Consider the following 21,581-nt stretch of genomic DNA (forward strand, 5'->3'; position numbering starts at 1 on the left):
GCTCTGATTTAAAGATTGTTCAGCTGTTGCCACATCTACACAAGGCAGAATGTGGTCAAGGACGGTATCTTCTATTGAAGGTGCTTCAGTGTAAACATTTTTCCCATTCTTTCCATATTCCTCCATATAACACCAATCAGGAATATCTATTGTGCCAACCATTAAACACATAGGACTCCAGATAGCTGCAGCAACAAACCTATCTGGTGCCTAGCCAATTAAATGGGTTGCAATAATGCCCTCAGTTATCTGATATTTCCTCAAAATACCATCTGGATCACATGTCGCAAGCCAACCAATCCGCCAACCAGGAACCATCCATTTCTTCGATATGCTCCCAAGAGTAATTACTGGTACATTTGATGCAAAGAATCCCATTGGAATGAATGGCTTCTCACCAAAGACAATATGAGCATATACTCCATCTGAGATTATTAACAAACCTAACCTTTTAGCTGTCTCTGCAACCTTAGCCAAATGATCATGGGTAAAAGTAGTGCCGCATGGGTTGCTTGGATTGATAATAACCATTGCCATTGTGTTGCTGTCTGCAATTGTATGAAGTTGATCTAGATTGATTTCCCAACCCCTTTCTGGAACTAAATCATAATGCCTTGCTTCAAATGCTGGAAATCTTGGTCTTGGGAGGAGAATATTTGCGCCTTCACGAGCCAAAACTGAGAGAACCAAATCAATTGTTTGTGAACAGCCACAATTCAGGTAAACATCATCCTCAGACAGCTTAGTAACTTCTTCATATTTGTTGTTTCCACAGTGCTCCCATATAGGACAAGCTTCTGAATTTGTGTAACGTCGGCACCGCCCTGATTTTCCTCTATAAAGATGGTCAAACTGCGAACATTCTGGAATTTTACATACTTCAAGACAACTGGTTTTCCCTCAAGATTATCTGGTGATAAAACCATGGTATCACTTGGAGGAAAGTCATTTACATTGCTAAACCCCATATGCTCCTTATTTGCAAATAGTTTCACTGTCTTTGGACCTTCCTCGGTAAGACCTTTAATTACCAAAGAATGCAATTTGATAACTTGAGTAAATGGTATATAGATCAGTAGCTGCTCATCTGCATCACTCTCAAAGTAAAGCCCATCATCTTCCCTGTAGCCCTGTTTTATTGCATTTACAATGGATTGAATCCAGAACCCTTACAAAGCTGCAGAAGAATGTTTGTTACTGGAATCCAAAACCGATTATCAAATGCTGAAAGCGATGCACCAGGCATCCTTTCCACTGCTACTTCATTTCTTTCAACGGCAACCATGTACTCTGCAGTCTTTATATTTCCATCTGAGGGTTTTAAGTGTGCAACATGATCAACAAAAGTCCGCTCTGCCTCCATCTTAATAAAAAACCAAAAAGGTTATCTTAAAATCATTAAATATAATAAATTGAACAATACTTGGCGGTGATCAATTTTATTTGCCAACTGTCATCTGTAAGGGGTGCCATTTGACCCAGTAATACCAATTTTGTCAATATCTTGAGAAATATAAGCCCAAAAGCTCAATCTTGAAAGAAAACTAAACTCGGACTAACACTAAACCTTTACAATTAAAATGATGTGAACCATTTAGAAATTGTTTCTTAGGTGATAACACACTAAATTCAATGATTGGTCTAGTATTTTTTCATCTTTTTCATTAAATATCACTTTATTCTTATCCAATGGACAAGATGAAAATGCACTAAGCTAATCATTAGCTTAATGTATGATGTTTAATATTTTCTGTGCAAGTTGCATAATTGATAGCTAAAGAGAAGTGCGAGCGGTTTAGCATTCTAGGCTTTTTGCAAACTCTGCAACGACAGATCTTTTCAGACAACTGCAAACCTACCCGCAACGATAGCAATACGGCCATAAAATTTCAACAGGGCAGTCACAAACATCATGAACACCCCCAGGGGGAGGATGCAGGGCCTTCCCCCAAAGAAAATGAAGAGCGGAAAAAGAATGAGGAAGCCGCTAAACCAGAGGATCAAAATGAGGATAGCATGGATCTGAACTCACAACAAGCCAAAATGGATGACAAAGAACAACCCAAAGTCTCCTCGACCACATGCAAGCCAGTGGTGACTGAACGTCCGAAGGTAGAACTCCCAAGTCACCGTATCAATGCTCAGATACAATATATGAGGGACCATGCTCTGATAGGCAAGTTTATAGGACTATGGTCGATAGAGAAAGCGTTGTGGGGCTGGATAGCAGCTAAATGGAACCCAAAAGGACACATCACCCTACAGCTGGGACCTAAAGGGTTCTTCACCGCCATTTTTAACTGCCTAGAGGACCGGAATAGGGTTATGGATGGAGGGCCGTATTTTTTCAATGTTGTCGGCCTGTATCTCAGGGGCTGGGCAGAGCGTTTCAACCCTGACAAAGAGGACCTCAGCTGGGCTCCAGTCTGGATACGTCTCTACTCTCTCCCCATGGAATACTAGGACGAAGCTTCTCTACAAGACATTGGGAATGTACTTGGAGAATTTATCAAAGTTGCAGAGGAAACAAAACTCCAAAGATACACCTCTTACACACGAATCTGTGTCTACATGCACCTCAGCAAGGCACTTCCTGATGCGGTAAGTATATACCATGATGATGTTGAATGGGTTCAATTAATTGACTATGAACATGTGTTGTTTAGATGTAGAAGATGCCATGCCTTGGGCCACTTATTTAGGGACTGTCCTTTAAATCAAAAACCCTCATCTCCTCCTGCACCAGATAAGCCTGAGTCTGATGGCTTCACTAAGGTCGCCAGTCGTAGGAAAACCACAAGAAACCAGCTTCCAATCCTAAGATGCCTCAAGCCAGCCCTTCCAAGCCTTCTACGAGCAACAACTTTGAAGCATTGGCCCGACAGAATGATCCTAACTCTGAAAATCCCGCTTCCTCAGAGAAGGAGGCACAGAAGGACAAGCAATCTACTCATGTAGACTCCAAGAAACTCCAAGAAGATCCCCTACCCAAAGATCCTTTCCCCTCTGCTAAGCATAAAGTCCTAGCATGGAATATTCAAGGAATGGAGGTAGACAACATGCAACCTGATTCCAGAATAGCAACAGAAACAACTGAAGGATTAAATGAATCTCAGCACATGGAAGAAGAACCAGAAAGCATAGATATTGGGGATCTAGACATTCTAGGCCTAGAGAAAGCATGCAAAACAAAAAATTATGACAAAATTCCAGAAAGGCAACTAGAGAATCTGGAGGTGATCCTCTCAAGAGCATAAAGGCAAAAATCCCTAGGTATTCAGACTGGCAGCCTTTGGGATGGGAAACATATTACCAAAGATAACAAAAAACGTGGAAGGAAAATAGATCTCCAACAAACAATCTGAATAGGAGAAATGTTAGTGGAGTCAGGCAGATACTCCAAGCTTACAAAGTACTATAACTCCCTCCACAATATCTCCCAATGAAGCTAATATCATGGAATATCAGAGGGCTCAATGGCCCAGGGAAAGGTAGACTACTCAAAAATATGATAATGCAAGAAAGGCCACAAATTCTATTCTTGCAAGAAACCAAATGCAATTCAATCACTCTAGAAAGAATTGCAGCAAAAGCCTGGCCAGGAGGTCTCACAGCCGTAGTGGATGCCGCTGGGGCGTCTGGAGGCTTAGCAATCATATGGGACGCTCGTACCATTATGCTCAATAACATCCATGCTAATAAGAATTTCATTCAAGCCACTTTTCACATCACAGGGACCAATATACACGGGCATCTAACCAATGTGTATTTTCCCCAGGAGGCCATGCACAAGATAGAAATCCTGAACACCCTTTCAACAATCAACACTGACAGACCGCATCCACTATGGATTACTGGGGGCGACTTCAACATGATCACCAGGCTGGAAGAAAAAAGGGGAGGCAGGAACAGATTGGATAAGGAAGGGAACAACCTAAAGGAATTTATTCAAAACAACTGGCTTATTGACATGCCATACAATAATGGACTTTTTACCTAGAACAATAAAAGAGCAGGGTTGCATCAGATTGCCTCTCGTCTGGACAGATTCTTACTATCAGACAACGCAATACATCTAGGTGGAGACTTTTCAGCTTCAATCTTGCCGCTCTCAGGGTCAGATCACTGGCCAATCTCTCTTCAATGGTCTCGTCCTAGAAACACAATCCGTAGACCATTTCACTTCGAGGCTTTCTGGATGTCTCATCCGGATTTCAACAACCTTATCAACATAGAATGGAACAATTTTTCTCCTCCAAATGGTACAAAAATGTTTCAATTTCAGCAGAAGCTCAAGCACCTCAAGGGCAAGATCAAACAATGGAATCATACTTCTTTTGGCAATATTTTCCAGGCTCAGAGTGCCCTCGATCAAGATATGAAACGACTGCAGCAGAGGATTATAATAGAAGGCCGATCAGATGACCTGTCAGAACAGGAAAAGCATCTTGAGTTGCAGATCTTAGAGAGGGCAAAACAGGAAGAAACGCTATGGAGGCAAAAATCGAGAATAAGATGGCTTAAGGATGGAGAAAAAACAAGAAAATTTTTCACAGTACCACCATCCAACGAATAATGAATAACAACATCACTCATATTCAAAATGAGCAAGGGGTAAAGGTGGAAACACATGAAGAAATTGGAAGTGAACTTCTAAACTACTTTCAACAAGCTCATTATGAGCCACAAATAGATAAATCGCATTCCATAGAAAAAATTACAAGGAACATTAATAAAGTTATTATAGAGGAGCATAACCAACTCCTTCTCAGGCCTGTCAACTTACAGGAGGTGGAAATGGCAGTTCGTCAATTGAAAGATGGGAAGGCACCTGGCCCGGACGGATTCACCTCCAATTTTTTCCACAATTTCTGGGAGCTGATTAAAATGGAAGTCTGGCAGGTAGTGGAGGAATCGAGAACCTTGAGATGGATGCTCCCAGCTATGAATGCTACATTCATTGCCCTTATTCCCAAGGAAGCTCAACCCAGTACCCCTGACAAATATAGGCCTATTTCCCTGTGCAACATAATCTACAAGATTGTCTCCAAAATCATTGCCTCCAGACTCAAACTGTTGCTCCCTCTCATCATTTCGCCTGAGCAATCTGGATATGTCGAAGGTAGGCAGATTACGGATGGCATCATCCTAACTCATGAAATTATCCACTCCCTGAAGCAATCCAAAAAGTCAGGTATGCTCCTCAAAATAGATCTTTCAAAAGCATTTGATAGCTTAAGCTGGTTGTACATCAAAAAAACTCTAATCGCTTTTGGTTTTTCTCCTCCCTGGGTAAGGTGGGTCATGAGTCTCATCTCCTCCTCCTTCTTTTCTGTTCTGATCAATGGTATTCCCTCCTCCCCCTTTCATCCTTCCCGTGGAATTAGACAGGGAGACCCTCTCTCCCCCTTCCTATTCGTTATTATGGCAGAAGGGTTAGGCTGCAACATTAAAAAAGCTCAACATTCACAGCTCCTAAGAGGATTGTCCTTTCATAACTCTTCTGCTTTCACCCACTAGCAATTTGTTGATGACAACATGCTTTTTGGTCATCCATCCATCCAGGAAGCTCGTCAGCTCAAAATGTTATTGACGGATTTCTCGGAAGCTTCAGGTGCCAATATCAATAAAGCCAAATCCCAAATCTTCTTTTTTCATACCCCTGCTACTACCCAAGCAACCATAGCTCGCATTCTTGGATTCTCTATTGTTGTCCTCCCTTCCAAATATTTAGGAGCTCCCATGACTACCTCAACCTTGAAGCACTCTTCTTGGAAGATCCTCTTAGAAAAACTGGAGGCTCGCCTTACCTCTTGGACTCACAGGGCCCTCAATATGGCGAGTCATCTAGTCCTTATAAAAGCTGTTCTTCAATCCATGCCATTGTACCTTTTCTCGATCCTAGCTTCTCCCAAATGGGTTCTCAAAGAAATTAAACATCTCTAGTGATCCTTCTTATGGGGAAATTCAGGTCAAATTCGCAAATGGGCTCAAGTCAAATGGGACACGGTGTGCCTTCCTAAGTGCGCTGGTGGAACTGGACTGAGGGATCCTTATCATAGCAACGAGGTCATGGGTGCTCGAATCTGGTGGAAATGGCTTACTGTGCCATTCACCCCCTGGGCCACTCTATGGACAGCAAAATATGCCGGTAATCGCCCAACAGAAGAACTAATATGAATGTCAGAAGTTAGCATGGGCTCCCTAATTTGGAATTCGGCCAAGCAACACAGAAGCCTAATTCAGTAGCATAGTTTCTGGGAAGTTAAGGATGGAAACACAGCAAGGTTCTAGGAAGATTCCTGGCAGCAACAGCCCAAGTTAAAGGACCTAATCTCGCCTCTGCAACTTCCAGAGCAGGATATGCAGACCTTCGACAAAGTCAAAAGTTTTTGGAATCCTTCTACAACACAAGGAAATAAGCAATGGATTAAGGTGGACCAAATCTTAAGACATGGAATGGAACAAGTTCAACAGACTCTTGATACGGAATTATTGAAGAGGAAAAAACAACACTCATACAAAAGGGATATTCTTAGATGGGGCTATGAAGAAAAAGGTACCTTCACTACTGTTAGCACCTAAATCTGCCTTAGGCTGAAGGAAGGCAAAATTCAGGGTAACCACAAACCACCTCAGTCTGGTAGCTAGCCCTACCAGAACAGGAGAGGGCTCTCTCTGAGTCACACTCAGTGAATAGATAAGCAAAAACGGTCTGAGATGACTTACAATGAAATATGATCTTAGGCTAGTAAGTGAATATGGATACAAGAAACAATTTTGATGAATGACCGAGCTTCTGGGATGGTATGGGACCAACGGTCAACAAAGAACATAGAATTTAATACAAAGGCACAGATTACTTCGTGAGGCAAGGCAGGCGGAAAGTGTAGCAATTTAGTTTGGAATAATGCGGAATGGAGAGATTGCTGAGGAGTGTGAAAAGGGCATAGGAACATGAATCCTTTTCAATAGAAGAAGAACACTGAACATGAAATTTTCCCACAGGCAGAGCAATAAAATTGAATTCTACCTAATCTCACTCAAAAAATTTCACTTGAAATGAACATGAATTGAATTACGAAACATAACGAAATACATATGAAAACATAAGAGACACATTTGCTACACTCACAACCACAAGAATCTCATGAAACAGAGCCATTGCCTTTCATTAATTTTCTGACAAAAATACACAGTGAAGAAACAGAGTTTCTTTCCCACAGTCTCCCAGAAGTTACAAACTAACCAACCCTTTGCATATGGTTTACGTACAATATATAGAATGTGCCATGAAGAGATAGAACGCCCAAGGGTTGGGGAGTTACTCGAATCATTACAAAATGGAGATGAAGAGCCAACCATCAGCTACAGGTGCAACGCTACAAACATGCAATTTGGCTTGGGTGACCGTTTGCCTTCCTTCGCCACTTGGATAGAAGTCCATCTGGAAAGAAAATGCTTTAAATGCCGCCTTTGGTGCCAAAAACTGAAGTGTAGATGAGCGGGCCCACTTGGAGAAGTCGCGAATCGAAATTTCGCGAAACGGAAGCAAATTTGGCAATTTTTCCTCTGTGCGCCACGCCATTATCTCTGTGCACCGCGCTACTTTGGGGCTTGTTTTAGGGCACTTTCAGTTGTCCAAAATGTGCCCAAGTGGGCTTGTTGGAAAGCCTGTCCTGTCTACTTTCTAACCCAACTGGAATTTCTGAATTTGGTGCTCATTTTCCCCTCCAAATCTTCATTCTCCCAAGACTGCTTCCTATGTGTCAAAAAAGGGACAGAGAGGCCATTTTTTGGGTGTTTTTGACCTCCTGGAGACTCAGATCTTGCCCAAATTTCTTGTCCGGGCACTAGTAGTCGTGATTTTTCATGCTGAATCCAAAAATGCAAACCATTCCTCATTTGGAGCTCTATATTTTTAGCACCGCGCCACTAGGAGAAAACCTCTGTGTTTTGCCCAAAAATTTGTCATGTGACCAAAAATTCCCCAAATTTCTTGAAAGTTGGGCTGGAGGTTCTCTACGGGGTGCTATGATGGGCCAAGGAAGCCTCAGCTAGGATTCAAAGCCAATTTTTCTCTTTTGCCTCTTTTGCCTTTCTTGTTGCTTTCCTCAATTTCGCCTTCAAGCTCCTTATCCGGGCCCTTGCACTCATATTTCGTGTCCTGTAACGACAAGCCATGTGTCTTAGCAAGGCAAGGTCCTGATCGACCTTGTCTAGCAGCCTCTCCAGGTGCATGTTCACGCTCTCGAGATGGGCCTCCCGATCCTCATTGATCTCTTGCTCCAATGATGTGAGCTCAACTCTTCTCCTTTGAGCAGCTTGGCGATGCTCATGAATGTTTTGCAGCTCCATAATCACCTGCTGATCCTCAAGCTGATTGTTTCTCTGCTCCAAGTACTTCATGTTCCACTTGGCCCCCTCCAAGTTAAGGGATAAGGCCTCAATCACTGATTGCTGCTCCTGGATGATCTCTGTAAGCTGTGCATTTGTTGGTTCTGTATCTGTCTCATCATCATTGAGGAGAACGAATTCGGTCTCTCATTCACCTGATGGCCCTTCCTCCTGCACTGGCTCCTTACCTCTGCCCTGCTCATGTGATGCCAATGTCAGAAGCGAGGCCCCTTCCACCCTAGGTGGAGATAACACTCACTTTGCTGCTGTAAACAAAGGTCTACTGCCTTTCTTATAGGTGATGTATACTGGAATAGTAGTAGTTTCATGTCGCTCAAACTGATGATATGGGCCACCTATCTCATGCTCTGCCTCTGATACTACCTGTGGAGCACTGAAGAAGTCACGGAGATGAAGTCCTCCCAAGCAATACCCTGCAATCCCAACTGATGATCCACCAAAATCCGGATAATAGCAAAGTGATAAACACTGTTGAGTTGATGTTGAGGAGTCTTATGCTGCATGAAATTTTTCATCCTCTCTATGTTCCCACAAATGAAAAATGGGAGGTTCATCATCCATACCCTGGTAAAGTGCATGAGCAACCTAATGTGATAGGAATAAAGGAGAGAAAACCTCCCCTCACAACTAAAGTACTTCATGATCAATTTCATGAGCGGAGCATACTCATCTCTCAAAAATCTGAATGGGAAAACTCTCGTGAGCTGACTCAAACAACTTGCCTTAATGTAAGGGTCATAATGATGCCTCTCCACCTTCTTCTTCTTATGCCACTGTTCTCCAATGTTTGGTATGCCTGTTGCCATTGATACGGTTTCGGGTTTCAATGTGAAAGTGACCCCAGCCAGGATAGACTAACCTCCATGTAGGTGAAGTGCAAAAAGACGGGCCAACTCTTGATGAACTCTGACATTTGCCACCCTTTGACAAAATTCAAGACATGCTAAATGCTGGAAACATGACATAGCAAGAGGGCATGCCTGCAACTCAGTGAGGGTGTTTGGCTCATCCCTAACATGTTTTCCACTCCTGTGATGTCTCCTAGGGGCCTGTTCTCCTGAAGCTGTATCACTGTGGGTCTCCACCTCATACTTTGATGAAACCTTAGATGCCATGACTGCTGTTTATAAATTGTATTTAGGCTGCCCCTTTTATGATGATGAAGCTGGGTGTTGCTTTGATATTTGCCACCAAGGGGAACAATGAAACAAGGCAGTATTAGGAGGGGAGTAATGTAATGGGAATAGGGGTTATAGGGAGAAATTTGTTTAGGGATATGGGAGGAGTTTGGGTATTTCGATAGGGTAGGGTTTGCGGTTTTAACAAGGTAGGGTTTGGGATGTTACGTTGACCAAATAGTGGAGGGATAGGTTAGAGGGTTTGGTAGTAATTTAGGGCAGGGATATTAGGAAAAATGAGAAAGGGAGGATAGGAAAAATGGTAAGTGAGGGGAAAATGATGGGTGGAATGGAACCTTGGCACTAACAACCCACTTTAGCAACCCTAGCCATCATGGTTTTTTGGTGATTTCTTATGGTTGATTTTATTGAATTTGGTTGCATTCAAACATTGCTATAAACCACCATATCATTTATAAAACTTGATGAACCAATGATGTCAAAGAGCCTACCTTTTAATTTGATGGGCTTCAAAAAAATTTGGAGGTGATTTGGCCTTGTTTCGGCCCTTGGTCTGTGTGCGTTGTGTGCAAAACCCAGTGCGTCGCGCCCTGGGTATGCACCGCGCCTGAGGAAAATTTGAACTGCAGGCAGGCTCTGTGTGCGCCGCATCCTCTGTGTGCACCATGCCCCTGAGTATATGCGTCGCGCTCCTTCAAACTGCTTCCAACTCCCTCAAACACTCACGATGCACACTCACACCCTTTGCAACATTTCTCCAAGGCTTGGATTAGCACAATGCCTTTGATTTTGATGAAAACTTGTATATATAGCCTTGGAAGTGATGGGTTAAATTTTTGCTTCCTTGAAAACCCATTTTTCTAATGTTATGTTTTGACACTTTTTCACTGACTTTAGAACACACTGATTTTCACTTTCCCTTTGAAATTTTAGCTAAAACGATGAAATTTTCGGCACTCTTTGCAGGGATTGCACAACAGGACATTCGACGACGGAAAACATGATTGCATTTTAAGAAATCAACTGTAGACCCCTTTTGAAAATTTTGTCACCAATAGCACTGTTTGACTTTTCTTCAAAACAGAGTTTTGAATAACAGTCGAAGTTTATCAATATGATGATGAAACTATGTGGATCATTACTTTGCAAGAACATCACTCTGGCCTGCATGGCTTTACTGGACATATTTAAATACCAAATTGATCAATCCCTAGACCTAATGACTAGTGACCAAATTTTGCTTGAAGACTCACTGAAATAACAAAATTTGACCTTGACACCTTAAAATCACTTTGTAAGAGCATGTTTGATCACTGGAGGAAGGCTGCAAAGGCTGACACTAACATTGGCTCCAATAGGGATGGCAGCTCCTTGGAGGTGCCAAGAACTGCAGATCTCTGGAAGAGCTAGACAGTGCCTTCGTCCATTGGGCTATGGGGTCATTATTTCGACAAACAACACAAGACTTTGACTCATTTATTGACTGAAACTTGACTTAAACCGACTTAATTATGAAACCAACATGACTGAAAAAACCGACTCAATGCAAAAGGAAATGACTCATGGCTGACTTAACTAAAACAAGAACTAACAAAACTTATTCAATGGTAGCAGTCCATCAAGATTCTAGGGTTTCAAATCATGATGACAACCACCTGTGTACTAATGCAATATGTACAATCATGTGTAATGTGTCTTCCATTGTAACCAATCAAGTAGATGCCTCCCTGATTGATTCTCTGGATCAGATCTTCTGGTCAACAACAGATACTAGTAACTGGGCCTCCAAAAACATAATTGACCATGATCCCCTTCATCACTGAATACTCCAATAATCACTTTCACTGCTGACTGCAACAAATCTGCCATTGGATCCCGAAAAACATGAAGTTTTTCCTCCTGCTGAAAAAACAAGGTATCTTTTTCTCTTGATTCTGGTCTTTCTTCATAAATAAGAGTATGCTCCTGGTCTTCAAAAAATTCTGAACAAATAGATGAGCGGATTTCCTCTTCAAAGAACACTTCAAAACATGAAACATATGAGGAAGAGTCTGAAAGACAATCCTGAATGTTCTGTTCTTCGGTAGCCGGAATGTATTGTAGGTCACCTTCATATGATATGACAGCGAGATTGTCTTTGCATTCATCAATCATGAGAAAAGAAACTTCGAATGATTCTTGAAACCCAACACAATCATTTATATCATCTACCATAAATTCACCCAGAGCTTTTTCACTTACTTGAACAAAGATCTCATCTCGCTGTTCATAGAGGGAATGAGCTACCTCCTCATGAAGGTCTAGTTCTGGTGAGATAAGGTCAGTTAGGTCTGTACCTCTGTTTTCTTCATTGGAGGCAGCCTCAACCATGCAACTCTCCTTTTCCTCCTCACCATCTATCTCTTGATCTGATTTATCATCCCCATTATCTGAGATTGGAACATCATTTTCTTGCATATCATATTTTATTTCCACTAGATCTGAAACAAAACTTTTTCTTTCATCATTTCCAGCCATATGGAAATCTTCAGCCTGCTTATATATAAAGCTGCCCCCAGGACTTTCGTCCTTTTCAGAAGAGGAAAAATGTCCACCATCACCTTCTTGACCGGGTGCACACTGCAGATCTGTGTTAACTTGAGCTGGAACATGATTGTTCAAGAGTTGATCTATTTCATATTTAGACAAAGGAGATATGGCTTTTCATTTTCTCTTGCACGAACAGTGATTTTCTTCAATATTTTCAAGTGGAGGAGTGTACAAATTTTCCTCAAACTGCTGATCCATTTCATGTAATTCCTGTTGACTGTCAAGATGCAAAATTCCTTCATCTTCCACCGTACTACAATCTTGATTCTGCTGCAAATTTTTATGATCATCTTCATGCTGCTGAAATGGGTTTTCACACAGGGCTTCCATGATCTCTTCATCCATGAAATTATCATCTTCATAATATTTTTCAAGGCTTTCAATAAAACCATCAGCATATTTGCAACAGTCATGAACTAGATTTAATGATGGATAAGATTATTGATATCTTTCAATGAATAGGGCATGAAAATCCTTTAAACAGTAAATACAAGCAGGCGGCAAACTTTCATACCAAGATCAGGCTTCATCTTCCAGGGTAGCCATAAACATTTTCATCAAACAGTCTTCAGGAAAATTGATCTTTAATCTATGCACATGAATGTGAAATTTCACCAGATGAAGATCAGCGTCATTACCTTCCACATTTCTGAACACAGGCAAATTCGTTGACCAATCTACCTTGGGCATTTTATTTGGAAAGCCTGGAATGTGATCTCTGCTCATGGAAGCATATCTTCTTGCAATCTGCTCCATTTTAAAAAAATCTCAAAGCTACTGATCCCTTTGTAGTGGAGTCACCATGAAGCACTGGTTTCTGGATTCTTCAGTGAAAGGAGTCGCTAGGTGAATGATTTCAGCCTTCTTATGTCTGATCGTTGTTCACCATCAACAATTAGATCTGAACTTGAGATATGTAGTGGGGCGAAACAATCTTCAAGCAAACCATTTTCGATCCCCAGTGGAGTCGCCACTATGTTAGCACCTAAATCTGCCTTAGGCTGAAGGAAGGCAAAATTCAGGGTAACCACAAACCATGCTCAGTCTAGTAGCTAGCCCTAACAGAACAGGAGAGGGCTCTCTCCGAGTCACGCTCAGTGAATAGATAAGAAAAAATAGTCTGAGATGACTTACAATGAAATATGATCTTAGGCTAGTAAGTGAATATGGATACAAGAAACAATTTTTATGAATGACCGAGCTTCTGGGATGGTATGGGACCAACGGTCAGCAAAGAATAGAGAATTTAATACAAAGGCACAGATTACTTCATGAGGCAAGGCAGGTGGAAAGTGTAGCAATTTAGTTTGGAATAACGCGGAATGGAGAGATTGCTGAGGAGTGTGAAAAGGGCATAGGAACATGAATCCTTTTCAACAGAAGAAGAACACTGAACATGAAATTTTCCCACAGGCAGAGCAATAAAATTGAATTATACCTAATCTCACACAGAAAATTTCACTGGAAATGAACATGAATTGAATTATGAAACATAACGAAATACATATGAAAACATAAGAGACACATTTGCTACACTCACAACCACAAGAATCTCATGAAACAGAGCCACTCCCTTTCATTAATTCTCTGTCAATAATACACAGTGAAGAAACAGAGTTTCTTTCCTACAGTCTCCCAGAAGTTACAAACTAACCAACACTTTGCAAATGGTTTACATACAATATATAGAATGTGCCATCAAGAGATAGAATTCCCAAGGGTTGGGAGTTACTCGAATCATTACAAAATGGAGATGAAGAGCCAACCATTAGCTACAGGTGCAGCACTACAAACATGACATTTGGCTTGGGTGACCATTTGCCTTCCTTCGCCACTTGGATCGAAGTCCATCTAGAAAGAAAAGGCTTTAAATGCCACCTTTGGTGCCAAAAAACCGAAGTGTAGGTGAGCGGGCCCACTTGGAGAAGTCGCGAATCGAAAATTCACGAAACGGAAGAAACTTTGGCAATTTTTCCTCTGTGCGCCGCGCCATCTTTCTGTGCGCCGCGCTACTTTGGGGCCCATTTTGGGGCACTTGCAGATGTCCAAAATGTGCCCAAGTGGGTTTTCTGGAAAGCCTGTCCTGTCTACTTTCTAACCCAACTGGAATTTCTGAATTTGGTGCTCATTTGCCCCTCCAAATATTCATTCTCCCAAGACTGCTTCCTGTGTGTCAAAAAAGGGGCAAAGAGGCCATTTTTTGCGTGTTTTTGACCTCCTGGAGACTCAGATCTTGCCCAAATTTCTTGTCCAAGCACCAGTAGTTGTGATTTTCCATGCTGAATCCAAAAATGCAAACCATCCCTCATTTGGAGCTCTAGATTTTTAGAGGGAGAAAAACCCTGTGTTTTGCCCAAAAATTTGTCATGTGACCAAAAATTCCCCAAATTTCTTGAAATTTGGGCTGGAGGTTCTCTATGGGGTGTTATGATGGGCCAAGGAAGCCTCAGCCAAGATTTGAAGCCGATCTTTCTCTTCTTCCTCTTTTTCCTTTCTTGTTGCTTTCCTCAATTTCGCCTTCAAGCTCCTTATCCGGGCCCTTGCACTCATATTTCATGTCTTGTAACGATAAGCCATGTGTCTGTTATAGACATTTTTGTGCCTTACAGCATAGATCATGAAATGTCAATAATCTAAGGGATCCAAAGTCCCTAAACATGTTGTTCTTACCCTTAGAGGAACAAGGTCAGCAAACCACAGCACTGCAAATCAATTCTCCACTGAAAAACACTCAAAAACAGGTCAATTTTGGATCAAAGCAGCTGCTCCACTAGGCATCTGCGCTGCATAGCAGGTACAAAAAAGGCTACCTGTGTTGCATAGCACGTAGGACAAAGGCTACCTACGCTGGGCGTACTTGGACATGTGGAGGAATCTTTTTCTCAAAGTGCCAGTGCCCAGGAAGCTTCCAAAAAGACACTTGATCATAAGATTCGCCTAATGATGAGTTAAGAGCTTCTAAAACTCCAAGTGGAAGACAGAAACTCCAAGTGAAGAACTGAAGAACAACTGGAGTTGAAGAGGACAACAAGTCACACATCAAGCTGACTTATCTTCACTCCAAAACTCTATATAAGGATCTCATCCCATGGGATCTGGAGGGCGGAATTTTGTGCAAAGAATTGTTGTTGGTTTACAGTTGAGAGTATTGGGTGATTGCTTGAGGAAGGTGAAGAAGAGATTTCTCTCCGTCGGGAAGGTGATGCTGGATTGGACCTTTCATGGTTGTATGACCGCCTGAACCTTACTTCCATATATTAATAAAGAATTTGAGGTTCTTCTATTTGCATGTGTTTCAATGGTGTATTGTCTTACTTGCGTCTTTGATTTATGCTAATCCTTGAATCAGTTATGAATGCATGCTTCTTGTAGTTTCCTTTCTTTGTCTTGTTTGCAGGATCTTGTGTAGCTGGGCCTGTGAAAATACTTGGAGCTGGGAGCAAGCGGCGAATAGAGGAGATTGGATCGACCATTTGCGCAAGACATCGGTAAGTGGATCTCTTCCTTCTATCTCTTGCATGTCATAAAGAAGAAACTTTAGATAGCTTTGCTTTCAGCTGTTGCTAAGGAACTGTCACCCTTAGAGTGGGTTAGGGTCATTCCGAGTTGGATACTTTCCCCCACAACAGTGTCTCAGCAAGGCAAGGTCCTGATCGGCCTTGTCCAGTAGCCTCTCCAAGTGCATGTTCACGCTCTCGAGATGGGCCTCCCAATCCTCATTGATCTCTTGCTCCAATGATGTGAGCTCAACTCTTCTCCTTTGAGCAGCTTGGCGATGCTCACGAATGTTTTGCAGCTCCGTAATCGCCTGCTGATCCTCAAGCTACTTGTTTCTCTGCTCCAGGTACTTCATGTTCCACTTGGCCCTCTCCAAGTCAAGGGATAAGGCCTCAATCACTGATTGCTGCTCCTAGATGATCTCTGTAAGTTGTGCATTTGTTGGTTCTATATCTGTCTCATCATCATTGAGGAGAACGAATTCGGTCTCTCGTTCACCTAATGGCCCTTCCTCCTGCACTGGCTCCTTACCTCTACCTTGCTCATGTGATGCCGATGTCAGAAGCGAGGCCCCTTCCACCCCGGGTGGAGATAACACTCGCTTTGCTACAGCAAACAAATGTCTACTGCCTTTCTGATAGGTGATGTATACTGGCATAGTAGCAATCTCATGTCGCTCATACTAATGAGATGGGCCACCTATCTCATGCTCTACCTCGGATACTACCTATGGAGTGCTGAAGAAGTCATGGGAGATGAAGTCCTCCCAAGAAATACCCTGCAATCCCAACTGATGATCCACCAAAATTTGGATAATAGCAAAGTGATAAACACTGTTGAGCTGCTGCTAAGAGGTCTTATGCTGCATGAAATTTTTCATCCTCTCTATGTTCCCGCAAATGAAAAATGGGAGGTTCATCATCCGCACCCTGGTAAAGTGCATGAGCAACCTAATGTGATAGGCATAAAGGCGAGAAAATGTCCCCTCACAACTGAAGTACTTCATGATCAATTTCATGAGCGGAGCATACTCATCTCTCAAAAATCTGAATGGGAAAACTCTCGTGAGCTGACTCAAACAACTTGCCTTAATGTAAGGCTCATAATGATGCCTCTCCACCTTCTTCTTCTTATGCCACTATTCTCCAATGTTTGGTATGCCTGTTGCCAATAATACGGTTTCGGGTGTCAATGTGAAAGTGACCCCAGCCAAGATAGACTAACCTCCATGTAGGTGAAGTGAAAAAATACGGGCCAACTCATGATGAACTCTGACATTTTCCACCCTTTGACAAAATTCAAGACATGCTAAATGCTGGAAACATGACATAGCAAGAGGGCATGCCTGCAACTCAGTGAGGGTGTTTGGCTCATCCCTAACATGTTTTCCACTCCTGTGATGTCTCCTAGGGGCCTGTTCTCCTGAAGTTGTATCACTGTGGGTCTCCACCTCATACTCTGATGAAACCTCGGGTGCCATGGCTGCTGTTTATAAACTGTGTTTAGGCTACCCCTTTGATGATGATGAAGCTGGGTCTTGCTTTGATATCTGCCACCAAGGGGAACAATGAAACAAGGGAGTATTAGGAGGGGAGTAATGTAATGGGAATAGGGGTTATAGGGAGAAATTTTTTTAGGGATATGGGAGGAGTTTGGGTATTTCGATAGGGTAGGGTTTGGGGTTTTAACAAGGTAGGGTTTGGGATGTTATGTTGACCAAATAATGGAGGGATAGGTGAGAGGGTTTGGTAGTAATTTAGGGCAGGGATATTAGGAAAAATGAGAAAGGGAGGATAGGAAAAATGGTAAGTGAGGGGAAAATGATGGGTGGAATGGAACCTTGGCACTAACAACCCACTTTAGCAACCCTAGCCATCATGGTTTTTTGGTGATTTATTATGGTTGATTTTATTGAATTTGGTTGCATTCAAACATCGCTATAAACCACCATATCATTTATAAAACTTGATGAACCAATGATGTCAAAGAGCCTACCTTTTAATTTGATGGGCTTCACCAAAATTTGGAGGTGATTTGGCCTTGTTTCGGCCCTTGGTCTGTGTGCGTCGCGCACAAAACCCAGTGTGCCGCACCCTAGGTATGCGTCGCACTTGTGGAAAATTTGAACAGCGGGCAGGCTCTGTGTGCACTACGCCCTCTGTGCACGCCGCACCCCTGAGTATATGCACCGCGCTCCTTCAAACTGCCTCCAACTCCCTCAAACACTCACGATGCACACTCACACCTTTTGCAACGTTTCTCCAAGGCTTGGATTAGCATAATGCCTTTGATTTTGATGAAAACTTGTATATATAGCCTTGGAAGTGATGGGTTAAATTTTTACTTCCTTGAAAACCCACTTTTCTAATGTTATGTTTTGACACTTTTTCACTGACTTTAGAACACACTGATTTTCACTTTCCCTTTGAAATTTTAGCTCAAACGATGAAATTTTCGGCACTCTTTGCAGCGATTGCACGATAGGACATTCGACCACGGAAACCATGACTGCATCTGAAGAAATCAACTGTAGACCCCTTTTGAAAATTTTGTCACCAATAGCATTGTTTGACTTTTCTTTAAAACAGAGTTTTGAAGAACAGTCGAAGTTTATCAATATGATGATGAAACTCTATGGATCATTACTTTACAAGAACATCACTCTAGCCTGCATGGCTTTACTGGACATATTTAAAGACAAAATTGATTAATCCCTAGACCTAATAACTAGTGACCAAATTTTGCTTGAAGACTCACTGAAATGACAAAATTTGACCTTGACACCTTAAAATCACTTTGTAAGAGCATGTTTGATCACTAGAGGAAGGCTGTAAAGGCTGAAACTAACAACTACTCGGGAGGCTTATAACATCATTATCAAGGAACATTTGGTCAAAGACCCTCTCTAGAGCAAAGTCTGGGACCCTACCATCTGGCCGAAAGTCTCAACCTTTCTTTGGTTTTTATGTCAAAACAAAATCCTCACACGAGACAATCTCAGGAAGAGGAACTATCATTGACCCTCCCTGTACCCCAATTGTAGACAAGAAGAGGAATCCATAAAGAATCTTATGCACTCTTGTCATCTTGCGCGCAAGCTCTGGGAAAAAGTCAATTTTCGATGCCAAAAGGAAGGAAGGATACATGGAGACATCATAGCCACTGTTTGCAACTGGGATCGGAACCCATATCAAAGCAAGATTTTAAATTTCTTATGGAAGCTTATTCCAGGCTTCCTCATGTGGACTATTTGGAAGGAGAGAAATCAAAGAATCTTCAAGGATCACTCCTCGCCCCTAGAGAATCTTTGGAAAATAATCTGCCAAAATATCAAGGAAACCTTACTTCTACAAACCTAGCATGAGGAGGACTTACCTTCTCTCCCCCAAGAACGAAATATCTGGTCAAATTGAAACCTTCAGTGGAATCAAGAACCATTAACCAAAGGAACAACTCCTTCAAAGGGTAGTACACCTAGAAAATGGCTCCCTCCTCCCAAGCATATGTTCCAGCTAAACTTTGATGGTGCCTCGAAAGGAAACCCAGGTAGTGCAGGCTTTGGAGGGATATTCAAAGACTATAAGGGTGCTCCTCTTCTAAGTTTTTTAGGTTCAAAAGGATGGGACACCAACAACTTGGCCGAACTGGAAGGACTATGGCAGGGTCTTATTATAGCTCAAAATAAGGGATACTTTCCGCTTATTATAGAAGGCAACTCTCAGATCCTCATAAATATGGTCAACAAAATTATGCAAGGCACACCTTCAAGCAAAGTGAGCAACAGTTGGAGAATGGCAAAGTGGCTTGAACTCATTGAAAATTGGCTCTATTCTCACAGAGCGATCACTATCAAGCACATATGCCAGGAAGGAAACAAAGTAGCTGACTTACTGGCTAATCTTGGAGTGGAAAGTGGATTGGATCTTCATACAGGCTCAATTTCCAGATTGGCCTCTGAAATCCAATTTATGGAATACCAAAATATGGTGAAGAATGAAATGAAACAGGGAGGAGAAGAGCACCCGGATGCGGGTGAAATTTGAGCTCATTAATGGCGTTTAATGGGATTGACAGCGCTTGGCCCTGCCAGTTGCTGGCCAGCGCTTTTACCCATGCCTAGACTTGGCACATGAAGGCTCACCTAAGGTGAGAGCAGGTCCACCTGCAAGACATCTTAATGGCTCGCTCCGGCCGAGACAAGGTAGCTGATAGTTTAAACATGGCGCATTCAGTCTTCAACTCCATTGTTTGCCCCCCTTCCTTATGCATCTGCCCACTCCATGCAGGAAACCCCTGCAGCAGAACTGCTACAGGAAATCGTTGTTGGCTCCTTGGTTGTCTTGATTTTGGAATTGGGTTTCTTTTCTCTCATTCCCAACTCTGCTCTTTGAACCCTGCTCAAGAACGCACTGTGCATTCTCTGCTTCCCATCCAAAAGCCCAATTCTTCTAAACTTCCCCTTCGCCGCTTAACCATGGTCTGTCACTGGATGAGAAGCCGCCATGGAGGCAACCGTGGTGGTCGTGCATGCTCTCAGGCAGCTCAGTCTGTTGATCAGCCATCGCCCCCTGCCTTTCCGCCTTCATCTCAAGCTAATTCGCCCCCCCTAGCCCGTCCAGCAGACCCTTTATTCACAACGCCTTCCAGTCAACTCATTTTAAATTTTAGAGCAGCCTGAACAGGCTCATTATCATGGCTAATATCACCATTATCTTCTCTGAAGAAGAAGCTCACCCTCATGCTCCAGCGCGTACCTCGGCAGAGCATCCTCAGGGTATTTGCAGAATTGTTGGCAATCATGGCCCTAAGTAGAACCCGGCAGAAGAAGGCAAGGCTGCAAGGTGTGGCAGTCAGCATGAGGATGGTGATACTCCAGGCAACACTAGGAAACCTTGCTGCAGCTCTCTTTGAGCCACTGTTTCGATGGCTCTTGTTGGCAGCTCAAGCGGCACCCGTCAAGTGTTGGATCCTCCAGGTGGCAGCGTGGCTGGTGATGTTGCGAAGGATGGCGAAATTTGGTATGGAAATGCTTGCCCTATTATTGAGGAGTCATCGGACCAAGACATCCCCATGTGACGCCACTTAGACTCCCTCGTGTCCTCTCAGCTGTTCATGGTTTTGTGGTTCTATTTGTTTCTTTGTCTCGGTAGTTTGTGGTTCTATTGCTGACATGTACAGAAATTCTGTCTTTTGGTGTTTGTCTCGACTGCTTCAAAGAGGGTTATCTCAAGTCCTCATTTTGGTTTTGCCATTGTATTCCCGCTCTTATGCTTGGTTTTTTGCAAACTGTAACTGGTTTTCCCAATTATGGGACAGTTTTGATGACCTGGTGGCACTCAGATGCTCTCGGCTGAGGCTCCTACCTCATTGTAATTATATTTTTCTTTCCTTTTAATAGAATTAGTCTTTACAGAGAAAAAAATATTTTTTGTGCAAACACAAAGTGATATTTGGAGCATTCCAGGTAGGCCATGCATATTTATTAGTCTATATGCTCATTAATGCACGGAGTTGTATATGCTCACTGCTAGATTATGTCCTTTCTTAAATCTGATGGTGGACATATACAACTTCGCGCATTAATGGGAATATCGACTATATAGACTGGTAAATATGGGTTGCCCTTCCAAATAGTTCTTTTTATTATTTGAATTTTAACATTTCTACTAATGGGGGTGTGTATCACAGGTATGAGTAAAAGTATATCGAGCATTGTGTATAAATATGCTACTTAATCTCACTTTGATTGAAGTGATATTAACTATCCATTTTAACAAATCAAACCTCTGTGCCTTGTCTTAACTAAATAGCATTTGAGAGCCAATTTTGAAAGATGAAGCTACATTTTTCCATTATCATAAACATTTTTGTCGATTTCTATAACATCTTAAAGTTATACCATTGTGTTTCTTGGTACTGCGTTTTCTATCCTTGCGA

At 42.3% G+C, this 21,581-nt stretch overlaps 1 pseudogene; it reads right to left on the bottom strand.

Annotated features, from left to right (window-relative positions):
* Nucleotides 1-210: 210 nt before the first annotated feature.
* LOC149233587 (putative aminotransferase TAT2 pseudogene) lies at nucleotides 211-1,363 on the bottom strand (annotated as a pseudogene).
* Nucleotides 1,364-21,581: the final 20,218 nt, after the last annotated feature.

Source organism: Pinus tabuliformis, chromosome J, assembly GCF_031772625.1.
Source record: "Pinus tabuliformis cultivar Carrire ecotype Pingquan chromosome J, CPIR1, whole genome shotgun sequence".
Taxonomy (NCBI): domain Eukaryota; kingdom Viridiplantae; phylum Streptophyta; class Pinopsida; order Pinales; family Pinaceae; genus Pinus; species Pinus tabuliformis.